The 14,524-nt window shown below is 37.9% G+C and overlaps 1 long non-coding RNA gene across 1 annotated transcript in view; it reads right to left on the bottom strand.

Annotated features, from left to right (window-relative positions):
- Positions 1–434: 434 nt before the first annotated feature.
- The window catches only part of LOC106505031 (uncharacterized), a 250,221-nt gene continuing 236,131 nt past the window's right edge, over positions 435–14,524 (bottom strand). The window contains exons 3-4 of the long non-coding RNA XR_014816506.1: positions 3,421–3,540; positions 435–510 (exon numbers count right to left, since the gene is read on the bottom strand). This is a non-coding gene — a long non-coding RNA (uncharacterized LOC106505031). The remainder of the gene's footprint in view (positions 511–3,420; positions 3,541–14,524) is intronic.

Raw genomic sequence — 14,524 nt, 5'->3', positions numbered from 1 at the left:
TTGACATGGTTAAAGCCTCTCCAGGTGATTCTGATGTGCAGTCAAGGTTGAACTACTGCATCAAAATCACCTGGAGGGTTTATTAAAACTCAGGTTGCTGGGCTAAAATTCAGAGTTTATGATCCAGCCAATCTGAGGTGGGGCCCCCAAATTTGCATTAAGAAGTTTCCAGGAGCTGCTGCTGCTAGTGGTTGGAAGGGACACACTTTAAGAACCCCCACTCTAGAGCACAGTGTAGCCAACCCACAAACTCATATAAGTTGTAAGTCTATGCAGGTTATCTAGCTGGAGGTCTGTTCTTGTGTGGCCATAGCGAAGAATGGTCCTACATTTTGAAAGGGTCGTAAAGAAGCTAAAGCAAAGCAGCAGTGATAAAAATAAAGAAAAATATGCCACACAGACCGTGTGGCCTGCAAAGCCTAAAATATTTAATATCTGGCCTTTTACAGAAAATACTTGTTGATTCTTGCTCTAGAGGTTCTTGAGGTCCGATCGAAAAAAGCAAGAATCCTAAAGGGTAAGAGAAAAATTTTGATGAGAAAAATTGTTCTAGAGGCATGGGGGGAACTCTAAACAGCTGAAAGATTATTAACCCCCTACTATATGTCAAGAGAATGGCATAATTTCATTTAGCCTGACAACAATGCTATTATTATCACTCCTGTTTTATAGATCAGGAAATCGAAGCTCAAAGAGACATTTATTTACTTACTCGTATAGAAAGCTAGTACATGATAAAAGATTTCTATCAACTACCCTAGGTCCTAGGAAAAGCTCAGAATTCTGTTTAGAAATGGATGTCTCCCAGAGCCAGTCTAAAAATATAATAAGCAATAAAAACCTGGACTTTTTTCTAGTGGCTCAATTCAATTTGTTATTGACGGTGTTGCAGGCACTCTGCTACAAAAATATGTCAACTATTATACTTACCCTCATGGAACTTACTGTCTAGTGAGAGAAACAGACATAGGATGAAACCCATATAACGTCAGAAGAGAGCCTACAGAACAGACAGGCGAGGCTTCACAGAGCAGAGGTCATTTAAGGATGCTAGGACCCCGATGCACAAGGCTTGGGAAGGCTTCCGAGCTGAGCAGACAGCACTGATGTTTCAAAACAGGCAAGTCCCACATGGAAGGACTTTACTCGCTTGCAGCCTCTCCCTGCAGACCGCGGAGCACACCATTGCCTTGGCCTTGGGCCGTGCAAACCCGACAGCCTGGGCAGCTAACAGAGAAGAGGCCCCTGGCTCTAGAAGCCACAACAACCAGCGACCACAGCAGCGTGTGACAGAAATGTTGGTCCAATTTCAGTGACAGGAGAAACTTGCAACTCTATTTCGTGGTTTTAGGCAGTCATTGCCAAGCAAAGTTATTAAAAGAAAGGGTTGTTTAAATTAAATAGTGATTAGTCTGCTGGAGTGGAAGAATGGCAAGTGAACATGTGATAGTGACATGAGAACTGGGTTTCATGCAGCCACTTTTGGGCCCACAAATCTGAAACCGGCAATTTTATATATGATTTGCCATGCCGTGTTGAGGCAGCAGGCAGGATTCAGCATCCTTCCTTGATCTTTCAAGTTTCACTTCTCATTTGAATTTGTTTTTAAGGGTCGAGGTGCAGATGAAAACACTAGGTGAGAAATGCTTTCCTGAGTCTACTGCTGTTCTGAGGCTTCAGAGTTGCATTAAACAGAGATTTGTGCACAAGGAATTTGCTGCCAGGGTGGGGTGAGGAAAAGGGCGCATGAATAGATGATCTCAGTACAACACAGTAACTGCTGGTGTCAGGTCAGGACAAGAGGAGAAGCTGGAAGAGGAATCCCTAACCATCCAGCAGGATTTAAGGAAGGTTCCTGGGAGGGATTGTACTGGTCAGAAACCTTGCTTCTAAAATCTGAGTTCCCGTGGTGGTGCAGCGGAAACGAATCTGTTAGGAACCATGGGGACTTGGGTTCCATCCCCGGCCTTGCTCAGTGGGTTAAGGATCCGGCATTGCTGGGAACTGCGGTTTAGGTCACAGATGTGCCTCCGATCTGGTGTTGCTGTGGCTGTGGTGTAGGCCAGCAGCTGCAGTTCTGATTAGACCCCTAGCCTGGAACCTCCATATGCCACAAGTGAGTCTCTAAAAAGATGAAAGACCAAAAAAATAAAAATAAAAAAAAGAATCTGACAGGATCTCTTTGACTATCTCTTTGGGACAGTCTGTCTGTTTTTCTTGCTGCAGGCCACACATCTGACTCAAGGTTTGACCTGGATTTTTGTAACTTAGGTATATAGTCTTAGAGATATTTTATCACCCATCACTGAAGGGCACCTGATCCTGGGGAGGTAAGTTGAGAATAACTTAAGGGCATGAAACACCAGAAGGCAGAGCCCAGAGAATGTACTGGGAGATAACTCATCTGCAAAGAGCTGAGTGGTTATATGGAAACATTCTAGAAATTTCCATTCGGATCAAGCATTCCATCTTTTACTTCACATGGTACCTTTTAAAACTTGGGAGAATAATATATGATCATTGTTGAAAAGTTTGGAAAAGAAAAGACAAGTACAAATAAAAAAGAAATCACTTATATTAGTACAACACAGTTTATCTTTTGGTATATTTGCATCTAAATTTGATCTATGTCTATATATAGATATATAGGTTTTAGATAACTGAAATGACACTGTGCATATATAATGACACTGTGTACAAATGATCAGAAAGAAGCTGTACATACATGCAGTTTCTTCCTGATCATTTAATGTTACTGCACATGAATTTTCTATTTCACAATTTCATCAAAAATTTTTCCATGACATGGTTTAATTATTTTAACCACTCTCTTTCTTTTTAAACATCTAGATTTTTTCCTAGTTTTTGATCATTATAAATAACATGATACATACAACCTTGCCCTGGTTTGCCAGGCAACATTAAAGGTTTTTGGCGCATATTGCCAAAATGCTTTCCAGAAAATCTGTATCTTTGCCAGTATTAAATGTCATTATTTTTGAAATGTATACTTAAGTAATACACCAGATTAAGTATTTCATTTTAATTTCCATTGTTTACCATAATGTTGACCATTTAAAAATGTTTTTCTCAGCTCTTTTTACTTTTTCTTCTTAAAATTGTCAGTGTCTTTTGCCAATCTTCCTATTGAGAAATTACTTTTCTTGTTGATTGTATGAATGCTTCACAAATGCAGGCTATTAAAGCTTTACATATTAATGAAAATGTATTCTTACCTTCTATTTGTTTTTAGATTGTTTTATGTGTAAAAGAGCTTAATTTTTATGTAATAAAATCAACAATTTTTCCTTAATGTTTTTAAGTTTGGATTCATGTCTTAAATGTGGGGAAGATAAATACTATCATCTAAATTTTCTTTTAGTTTTTTAATAAAAAAATTTTTTAACTTCCTGTGTTTACCTCTTAAATTCCTCTGGAATTTAGCTTTGTTTATGGTGTGGGGTAAGGATCGTGAATATATCATCAAGAGAAGATCCAAAAGAAGGCAGAGTTCCAAGATCAGGAAGTGTCTTTCATTCTCTGTAAAGTAAAATTCTGTAAGACTCAAACATCACACACAAAAAAATCAGAATTAATAGGGCCAGAGTTATATCATTTTGATCTGAAAATGCAAATTCACTATTATTCAAATGCATTTTTTACTAGACAAACTCTTTCAAAACTTACGGCGAGTGGGTGAAAATAACATGAGAGAATCCTTGATATTTATTTGTTCAATGCATATTTATCGAGCACCAGTATGTACCAGGAACTGTCTTGATTGGGAAGCAATTGGAATCAAAACTGCTATGTTTGAGGACACGGCACCAGTGGGTACTACACTACAGGGTAGAAAAACATTGTCAATTTAACATGTTTCATATGCTTGCAAGGAACAGTTCTTCTAAAACATAATTAATTCAGAAATGCCTTATTATAGGGCATAGCAATGCTATGAGAGAATGCAATGACAGAGTTTCTGGCAAACTCTAAAAATTACTTAAAAGGGAAAGAAGAAGAGTAATATTTTATTAGGACTTACCCAAGGATGACACCATTTTTTGGTATTACACTCATTAGAAAGCTATACTATGTGGTGGGTTGGCAGTAATAACCCAAGCGTAGAAAGTATTCTGCAAAACCATCAATTCCCTTTGGTTTTATCCTGCCACACTTAACTCAGCAGTCTCGGTTCTTTTTCTGGTATCAAATTAGGACACATTATCTTGACCCACTGTGAAATTGCCTTCACTGAATTATGCCTAAGGCTTATGCCCTTGGCATTTGCTGAGGGGTAGCCTTATGAAGTTCACTGCTGCATTTTTCACAGAAACAAGGACATTGTTTAACAACTCACTCATCCCTCATGTGACATTCCATCCAAAAATGTCCTACCTCCCCCCTCCTTCCTTCTCTCCTCCCTTCTTTCATTTCCTTTCTTTTTTAAAATTTCCGAACCTAGTTAATTTATATTAAGTTCTAATGACATTAACTACATAGAACCGTGCCTTTCCTCTCATCTTGACTTCCTACTCCTTTTTACAATTCCTTAGTTCTAGTTTATTTTCACTTGTGTTATTTTATTTCCTAATTGTTTATATAAATGTGTGTGTGTGTGTGTGTGTGTGTGTGTGTGTGTGTGTGTGTGTGTGGCATTTGGGCATTTGCTCTGATTCCCTCCTTCCCAAATGATATTCTGATAAATGATTACTTCCTAGGTATTTTGATGTTTAAAAGAATGGCAGTAGCAGAAAGGTTTTATCCTGCATGCCAGCTCAGAGCAGTGGCAGTGGTTGTGTGGAGCAGGGTGTTAGGAAAGAAAGGATGCTTGCTTGATTAGCAGTGTCTGCTAGGAGCATGGTAGGAGAAATCTTTGGCACTTCTAACCCAGGTATTTGATATCTATGTCTTAAACAGAATGCATGAATATTCTAATAACAAGAAAGCATAAACAAATCAATAAATGGCTTTCTGATTTATAAACCAGTGATCTGAAAGTTTCATTAGCGCAAATCCATTCCCCGAAACACGACCATACCTATGCAAAAAGAAAAAAAAATTGGGTTCCTAAACTTCTCATGGAAATGGGCTCTTTTTCATTAATCTTACTAGAACTGGCTTCGTGAATGGTCAGATGGGATCCTTCCTGGCAGGGAGAGTTAAGGACTGTGGTCCCTAGATCTCTCTCCCACTGGCTTTTCAATACATGAAAGTCTACGATTAGAGATACCTTTTTTTTTTTTTTTTTTTTTTAAACTCTAAAAGCTCTTAATGATTCCTTTGCTAAAAGACAAATAATCCTATAGAGGGGTAATTTCACTCTTACCAGTTGAAATTGCTTGATTGCTAGTTAAGAAGAAGATGTGCAAGTGGGGATAGGGGCTACTCTAGGAGGGCATGCATAGCCAGAAGAAAGAAGGACAGCAGAGCTAGATCATGCTTATTTCACAGTCTTGCCAAGCTTAGTCCAATAGCTCACTTGAGATAAGCAATGAGTAAGTTATAGATGCATCATTCTTGGCCCTAAATCAGGAGGCACAGAGTAATTCTCTAACAAGGAGCTGAAAGGACTATATAGGCAACCATTAATGATGAAATAACAACTTTTCATATGCAGATGGAAAATTCTTACATTTTTCAGTACATAATTTGTCGTTCAACTGCTCTCAAATCTAACAGACATGTTTCTGAGAGGAGCTAGATTTTTTTCATTGGCATAATATGAGAAGTGGGCTCTACCACTCATGTATTCATTCATTCTGTGAATTAACCGACTATGTTCCTTCTGTGCTTACAGGGGTCTGGCACAGAGCAATGCTCTCCAGGATGCAAAAGTAACGGAGGACACAGTTCCTGCCTCTGAAGAGGGTCCATCTGGGTTGGGAGATGAGTGGTTTGTACATGAAACAACTGGGGAAATATACCAGGCAGGATAAAATCAAGTGTTAGAGGGTTGACTCAGATTGCAAGCCCTACAGAAATTCAGAAGCAAGAAAGATCACACGAGGAGAGAAATCAAAGAGGAGTCACTTTGAAAGGGATTGCAAGAAGGCACTCTTCCTGTCTCAGATGTCAGCAGCGAACTCTGTGGCTCTTATCATCCTGGGAAACACTGAAATCAAGACTGTGTGATATTCCACACCTGCCCTGGACAATTCCAGCACCTCCCACTCTGAGAACAGTGTACGAACCACCCAGGGAGGGGAATCAAGCATGGACTCTTGAAAGTTCTAAAGTCATTGAAAAATGAAAAAGCAGGAGTTCCCATCATGGCGCAAGGGAAACGAATCCGACTAGGAACCATGAGGTTTCAGGTTCTATCCCTGGCCTCCCTTAGTGGGTTAAGGATCTGGTGTTGCAGTGAGCTGTGGTGTAGTTTGCAGATGCGGCTTGGATCCTGCGTTGCTACGGCTGTGGTGTAAGCCAGCAGCTATAGCTCTGATTGGACCCCTCGCCTGGGAACCTCCATATGTTGCAGACGTGGCCCTTAAAAAAAAAAAAGAAAGAAAGAAAAAAGAAAAAGCAAACAATTTCTATGCTTGGTGTGTGACTGCTTTGTGATGAGTTTCGAACTTCACTATTCTGGTCTGTGGAGTGAGATTTGTACCTGCTACACCCACAGATAAAGTTAGGTTCATTTTTGTTCAAATTTAGGAAATATTGCTACAATTCCATAATCTAACACACAATATATATTTGAATGTACAAGCCAGCTGTTGGGTAGAAGTTCCCCTCAATGTGAGTTTTACTCATTGTTTCCTCATAGTCATTTTGTGTTTTCTTTTTAGGGCCACACCTGCAGCATATGGAAGTTTCCAGGCTAGGGGTCAAATCAGAGCTGCAGCTGTAGGCCTACACTGCAGTCACAGCAATATCCAAGCAGATTCAGAAAGAGAAAAAAAGCCCATTGTTCACTTGGAAGATTTTTTTACAAACAGCAGGTCAGAGTTTCATTGGCTTCTTCCCAGAACCCAGAGATGGTGCAAAATATGGTTTGGGGGAGATACAGAGAGTCAGAGCAAAGGAGGTGGACAGGAAGGTGAGGGGGCAGATGAATGAGCAGAAGCTTTAAGAGTCATCTTCCAATTCCTTGTGGTCAAGTCTTTTTGTAGTGGTTTGAGGCAGATGGGAGAAACAATTTAACCTCACGAAATCTTGCAGTTTAATTTTTGGTTCCAATATCCCCAGATTTAATGAGAGTAAAAAGTGGCCACCAACACCCTTTCCTGCTTAATCATGGAAATTTAAATCCACTCTCTTGCCTGCAGCATCATCAGGGTCCCCAAAGCCCTTGATTCCATTTGTTTTTTACCTGGTCTCCTGAAGAGACACAAAGTCCTTTTTTTTTCGCTCGATTACCACAGAACAATTACCTTATGCCTGCAGCACACAGCCCAACTCTCGGCTGGGCAAGGAGCCACTTCAGAGAACTGTTTATCCTAAACTTGGTCTGCTTTTTTCATGAAATTCTATTTTGTTATGTGGCCCATATGGTTCTCAATGAAAGTACTGACTAAAGAACATCCTGAATATGAGTTACCATAATTATTTGGAGGTTCAGCATCACTTATTAATAATTCCAAGCACTGCTATTATTAGGGATGGTGCCGAGAGTTTCCAGAACATAAATAGGACTATTTCATTTAAGGCAAAGCTGCAAAGACTATTCTGCTGAAACAACACTCCTAATGCCACTGGAGTGATCAGTGTATATTTCTTTCCTTACACTGTGTTCCAAAAAAAATGGAATTACTTGGGTTTGTCAGACACTTGCTATGGTTTTCTATGTCTATCTTTTTAGTCTCCCTGGCATTAAACAACCCCTATTCCTCGTGGCACTCCATAAATATTTATTGAGTTGAACTGAATTAAAATGAACTCCAGAGACTTCCAGTGAAAGATTGGAAGGAAGGCTTCTCTCTTTCACTCTGCTCTGTGAAACCGAAATACCAAAATAACAATAACAAACCACAGAGAAGAACATGAGATGAGGAAGGAGCAAAGCTGGGGAACAACAGTCTATGAGGAAGAGCTGTCAAGGACAGTCATATGTGGACCAAATATGGGGACACAGAAGGACGGGCACATGCCTTGACGGCCTTGAGAAGCACATGCATTTCTTCAAAGGAGGTGGCCATGCTGAGGGCCAAACCATTATGTACTTTCTCATATCAGTAGGTCTGGCACGGGGGAGGTGGGATTGTAGGAGTATCCCAAACCCAGTTCAGCACCACAGAGAGGCGGGAGATGAGGGGCTGAATGAGAACCTGAGTGAACCTGCCATTTCTATAAGAAGAAGCTATTCGTCTAATAGGGTAAATGCATGAACAAACATTAAGGGACAATCAATTCGGCTGCTGATCATAAAGAAAATAATGAACAATAATTATTAAATCACCATTAAAAAATATCACTGCATACTAGAGATAAGTGAACTTTCTGCTTACCCCCAAAGTGGCTCCAGAACATGAGAATTTAAGAACATGCCATGTAGACAGGTATGTGGTGGGAAAGTGTGAGACATTCCTAAGCCCAAGTTGCCTTCTGTCGCTACTTAGTTCATGAACCCCTCCTGCACAACCTTTTGTAAGTAACTGATCCAGAAGGCACTGGTCTCATTCACAATTGAGCAATAATCAAAAAGCAACCACGAAGAAAAAAGAACACGGCAAGCAAAAATCAGGCAGAAGATATTCACCAGATGAAGACATACGCCACAGAAGAGGCTTCCCTGATCGCAACCAAATTAAAGAAAAAAGAAAGTCAAGAGGAGATACAGGTATTCAAAAATAAGGGGAGAGGAAATGAAGAATGAGCAGTCAAAGCTTTGGAAAGGATGAAAGAGTAAAATAAAACATGATAGATAAAGAAGCCACAAGAGACGCAGCCAAAAGAATCGATAATAAGGGAAAAGAAATCAGGAGAGAGACAAATGTAAAAGAACATAATTAGACAGACTCTGAGACCCAGAGGAATATACAGAAAACAATGGAAAACTGTCCTTACTGTCTTTGAAGAAAAGAACAGGTTAAATAGAACCAGGTGCTAAAGGGATGATAGAAAAAGGTTTTGGAGGATGATGAAGGTGTGAATTTCTGGACCTCACCTCCATTAGGACTTTGCTCAAATTTTACCTTATTCATAAATTTGTCCCTGATGGCCATATTTAAAATATCCACATGGATTCTATCTTCCTTCCCTACTTTATTTTTCTCAATGCAGTACCTCAAACGAAAATTACACCGAATGAGATTAACAGTAGTTTAGGCACAACGGGAACAAAATATAACATCAAATAAGATGCAGAAGGGGAAAAATCTGAAGAAAAAATGAACGGAACATCAGTTTAGTGAAACAATATCAAGCAGTCTAAAACATATGGAACTGGAATCCTAGAATGGAGGAGGAGACAAAAAAATATTTGAAGTAATAATGGCTGAAAATGTCTAAATTTGATGACTACTCTAAACTTACAAATATAAGAAGCCTAATGAACCACAGATGAAATCCAGATAAGTCACATCCAGACACATCACGACCCAATTGTTGAAAAGTACTGGTAATAAGTAGAAGATTGTAAAAGAAGGCAAAGGTCCAGGTGGAGAAAAGAAAAAGGAAAACAGCAGATTCTTGTCAGAGCCAGAGGATAATAAAGTGGAATCTTTAAAAAAGCATCAACCTAGAATTCTATAAACACAAAAAATCTTTCAAAAGTGAAAGTTAGACGCAGACTTTTAAAAGGTGAATAGAAACAGAGAATTTACTGCCAGTAGGGCTATGCTACAAATAATGTTAAAAGACATTCTTCAGACAGACGAATATGATACTAGAAGAAATTTGGATCTATACAAAGGAATAAAAAGCACTGAAAATGGTAAATATGTGGTTAAATAAGATATGATATTCTCACTTTTAAAATCTCTTTAAAAGATAATTGATTGTTTAAAGAAAATAAGCATGTATTGTGAGGTTTACAACATATGCAGAAGTAAAATACATGACAATAATACATCTGAGGGAGAAATGAAAGTACACTGTCATAAGGTTCTCAAACTACATAGCAAGTGTTATAAGATTATTTGAAGGTAGATGATGATAAGATAAAGATACAGGCCACACACCGTAGAGCAACCATTGCAAAAAAAAAAAAAAGAGGTATATCAAGAAGTCAATCGTGGATAAAACACAATACCAAACATTTTTTTTAAGTAGGAAAAGAAGGAAAAAGAGCAAGGAATAAATGGAGCAGATAGAAAACAAACAGCAAAGGTATATATTTAAACCTAATATTAGTAATTGCATTACACATAAATGACATAACATGTTTCTACAAGAAATCTACCTTATTTATAAAGATACAGATAGGAAAAAAGTAAAAAAAACAAGTAAATAAAAGACACTGACGTTAAGAAATCTGGAGGCCCCCAAAAGACATACGGATGGCCAAAAAACACATGAAAAGATGTTCAACATGACTAATAATTATAGAAATGCAAATAGGAAATACTATGAGGTTCCATCCTACACCAGCCAGAATGGCCATCATCAAAAGGTCTACAAACAATAAATGCTGGAGAGGGTGTGGAGAAAGGGGAACCCTCTTACACTGTTGGTGAGAATGTAAATTTGTGCAACCACTGTGGAAAACAGTATGGAGAGTCCTTAAAAAACTAAAAATTGAATTACCATTTGGGAGTTCCTCTTGCGGCTCAGCATGTTAAGAACCAGACTAGTATCCATGAGGATGTGGGTTCAATCCCTGACCTCACTCACTCAGTGGTTTAAGGATCTGGTGTTGTCACAAGCTGCAGGGTAGGTTGCAGATGCAGCTCAGATCTGGCGTTGCTGTGACTATGGCATAGGCTGGCAGCTGCAGACCCGGTTCCACCCCTAGCCTGGGAACTTCCATATGCCACAGGTGCAGCCCTAAAAAGGAAAAAAAAAAAAAATTATCATTTGATACAGCAATCCCACTCCTGGGCATCTATCCAGAGAAAACCATGACTTGAAAAGATACATGTACTCCAGTGTTCATTGCAGCACTATATACAATAGCCAAGATGTGGAAGCAACCTAAATGGCCACTGACAGAGGAGTGGATAAAGAAGATGTGGTACATATATACAACGGAATATTACTCAGCCTTAAAAAGGAATGAAATAATGGCATTTGCAGCAACATGGATGGACCTAGAAATTATCATGCTAAGTGAAGTTAGACAGTGAGACACAAACATCATATGCTATCATGTGGAATCTACAAAAAGGATACAATGAACTTCTTGGCAGAACAGATATTGACTTTGAAAAACTTACCATTACTTGGAAAAACTTACTGTTACTGAAGGAGACAGGTGCGGGGGAGGGACGGGCTGGGGGTTTGGGATGGAAATGCTGTAAAATTGGGTTGTGATGATTATGTACAACTATAAATATAATAAAATTCATTGACTTAAATGCCAAAAAAAAAAAAAGGAACACTGGAGGGACTATATTAATATCGGACAAAAGAGATTTCCCACAGGAATGTAATCAGGAGTAAATAAAACTTTTATTTTTTTAATTTTATTTATTTATTTTTTTGTCTTTTTGCTATTTCTTGGGCTGCTCCTGTGGCATATGGAGATTCCCGGGCTAGGGGTCTAATCAGAGCCGTAGCCACCCGCCTACGCCAGAGCCACAGCAACGCTGGATCCGAGCCGCGTCTGCAGCCTACACCACAGCTCACGGCAACGCGGGATCGTTAACCCACTGAGCAAGGCCGGGGATGGAACCCGCGACCTCATGGTTCCTAGTCGGATTCGTTAACCACTGCGCCACGACCGGAACTCCAATAAAACTTTTAAATTTGTTGTATGCTTTATCTAATCTCTAGAGTTTGAAATGATTGCTTTTGACAATTTTGTCCAGTTTTATCATTGTTTGGGGGGGGGTAGTATTTTCTGAGCTCCTCATTCAGGCCTTCTATAAGTTATACCCCTTACCTGGAATGTTATAGGAATGACAGCTAAATTTACTAAATGCCTTTTTAGTATCTTTGATATGATCAAAAATTTCCCTTGTTGCTCTAATGAATTATTTTGATAGATTTGCTAGGTATGACAACTTTTGCATTCCTTGAATAAATCCTAATTATTCATGTTGTTTTTTTAATTTAGTTACAGGGATAGATTCTATTTGCTTTTTTAAAAGATTTTTTTGCATTTATGTACATAAGTGAGATTATAGACAGCTATCTCTTTACAAAATTTTGCTATTAGAGTTGTATAGGCTTTGTAAAATGAAGTAGGAACTTCTGTATTTTTCTATGGCCTAGAATCAGATAAATGACATACGAACTAGCTGTTCTTTAAAGGTTAGATAGATTTCAGCTATGAAACTAGTAAGTAGCATTTCCAATAGAAGATATTTTTGACCTTTCCAATGTCTTCTGTGGTAATTGGTCAATTCAAAATTTTTTCATGTCTTCTCATTTTGGTCATTTATATACTGAGAAATTATCTATTTTCTCTAGATTTGCATATTTGTTGCAATGGGGTTTCATATAATTGTCTTATACTTTTTTAAAAACTCTCTTACATTCTAATTTGTCTCTTTTCTCATCCCTAGTTTTTCATATTTTTACCTTCTCTTTTCTTTTCTTAATCAGGTTTGCAATAGGTTATGCAGTTTATTGGTTCTTTTGAAATACCAGCATTCGGATTCATTAATCATTCTACTAAATTTTCTTTCTTATTTCATTAGGTTCGATTTTTATCTCTGCAAACTCTTCCTTCCTAAATTGCAAAAAAAAAAAGTTTTCCTATTGTTTTTAAAATTTCCTAGACAGACAGCAGGTTTCTTCATCTTTTACTAAGAATAATAAAGGCATCATGGAAGCTCCCTTGTGGCTTAGTGAGTGTTGCCCCAGTTGTGGTGCCATGTCTGCAAGTGTGTCACAGGTTCCATCTCTGGCCCCAGGAAATTCCACATTAGGGCATTATGACTATGTATTATTATTATTATTAAGCTCTGAGTCTGTGTCCCATAAGGTCAGGTATTTTTCCATTGCTTTCTATAGCATTTACTATTTTAGCTTTGAGAGCTTCTTAAAACTAATGGCTATTTATAAATGTGTTTCTTAATTTCCAAGTAGATAGTGTTTTCTATTTTTGGTCAATATTTCATTGTTTATTCTCGATTTTATTGGGTAAGTAATAATTAATTTATATTGTTTTCTTTATGAATTTGTAAATTTTGATTTTTGTAAATACTTTATGGTATATGAAAACTATTTTCCACTTTACAAGATTATTCTAAAGATTTATTAATTTGAATTTGTTGATAACTATTCAATCTCTCCCTGTCCTTATTTTTCAGTACCAGATTCTCTGATTCTGAAAGAGGTATATACTGATGTCTCCCACTCAAACTGCATTTTATTATTATATATATATTTACCTTTTTAGGGCTGCACTCATGGCATATGAAGTTTCCCAGGCAATGCCAGATCTGAGCCACATCTGCAATCTACACCACAGCTCACAGCAATGCCTGCTCCTTAACCCACTGGGCAAGGCCAGGGATCAAACCCACATCCTCATGGATACCAGTTGTGTTTGTTAACCGCTGAGCCATGACGGGAACGCCCAAAATGCATTTTAAATAGATTCTAGTAGGTTTGCTCTATGTATTTAACTTCTAATCTATTTTGTGTAAAAAGCTTATGAACATTATAACTTCTTCATAAATATTATGCTTTTTAACCATCATATTATATCCATCCATTATCCTATTTAGTACTTTTAACCTTACTTTCCACCTTGGCTAATTTTAATATTGCTACTCCTCTGGTTTTTGTTGTTTTGTAACCTCTGCCAGTGTCTTTATTTTTGTTTGGAACGTTCTTACCATGTGTGGTGTCTCCTAGGATTTATAGTTATATCACTGTGGCAGATGCTATCTCTTTTATAAATATTTTATTGAAGTATATTATACACATAGAAAGTGCATAAATCATTAAGTACACATAGATTATAGAATTTTTACAAAGTGAACACATCTATAACTACAACCCAGATCAAAATATAGGATATTATCAGTACCCCCAAGCCCTCCCTGTTGCCCCTCCCCGTCCCTGGCCCCCCGAAGTTAACCATTATTCTGACTTCCAGAACCATAATTTAGTTTTGCCTATTTTGAATTTTATATAAATGAAATCATGTAGTATGTACTCCTTCGTGTCTACACCAGGTTTTCCATGTTTTAATGTGGTAGTAGTTTATGCCTTCTTTTTGTTGCAAGTATTCCATGCTGCTATATTCCAGGACATAAACACACTAACATTTCTTTGTTCTATCATTGACGAACATTTAGGTTATTTTCACTTTTGACAATTACAAATTATGTTGCTGTAATAATTTTTGTGCATGTGTTTTTGTAGATATATATGCTTGATCCACTATTTCTACTCCTAGATATATACCTTGCAAAAATTCATAGAGCTACACATCTTTGATATATAATTTTCTGTATGTATGTTATAC

This window comes from Sus scrofa, chromosome 9 (assembly GCF_054392235.1).
Source record: "Sus scrofa isolate SSC_HxYL_T2T_F1_AM1 chromosome 9, Sscrofa_HxYL_maternal_Yorkshire_Landrace_v2.0, whole genome shotgun sequence".
In the NCBI taxonomy this organism is placed as follows: domain Eukaryota; kingdom Metazoa; phylum Chordata; class Mammalia; order Artiodactyla; family Suidae; genus Sus; species Sus scrofa.
The sequence above is the reverse complement of the archived record's forward strand: the minus strand, read 5'-3'. Positions and strand labels throughout refer to the sequence as shown.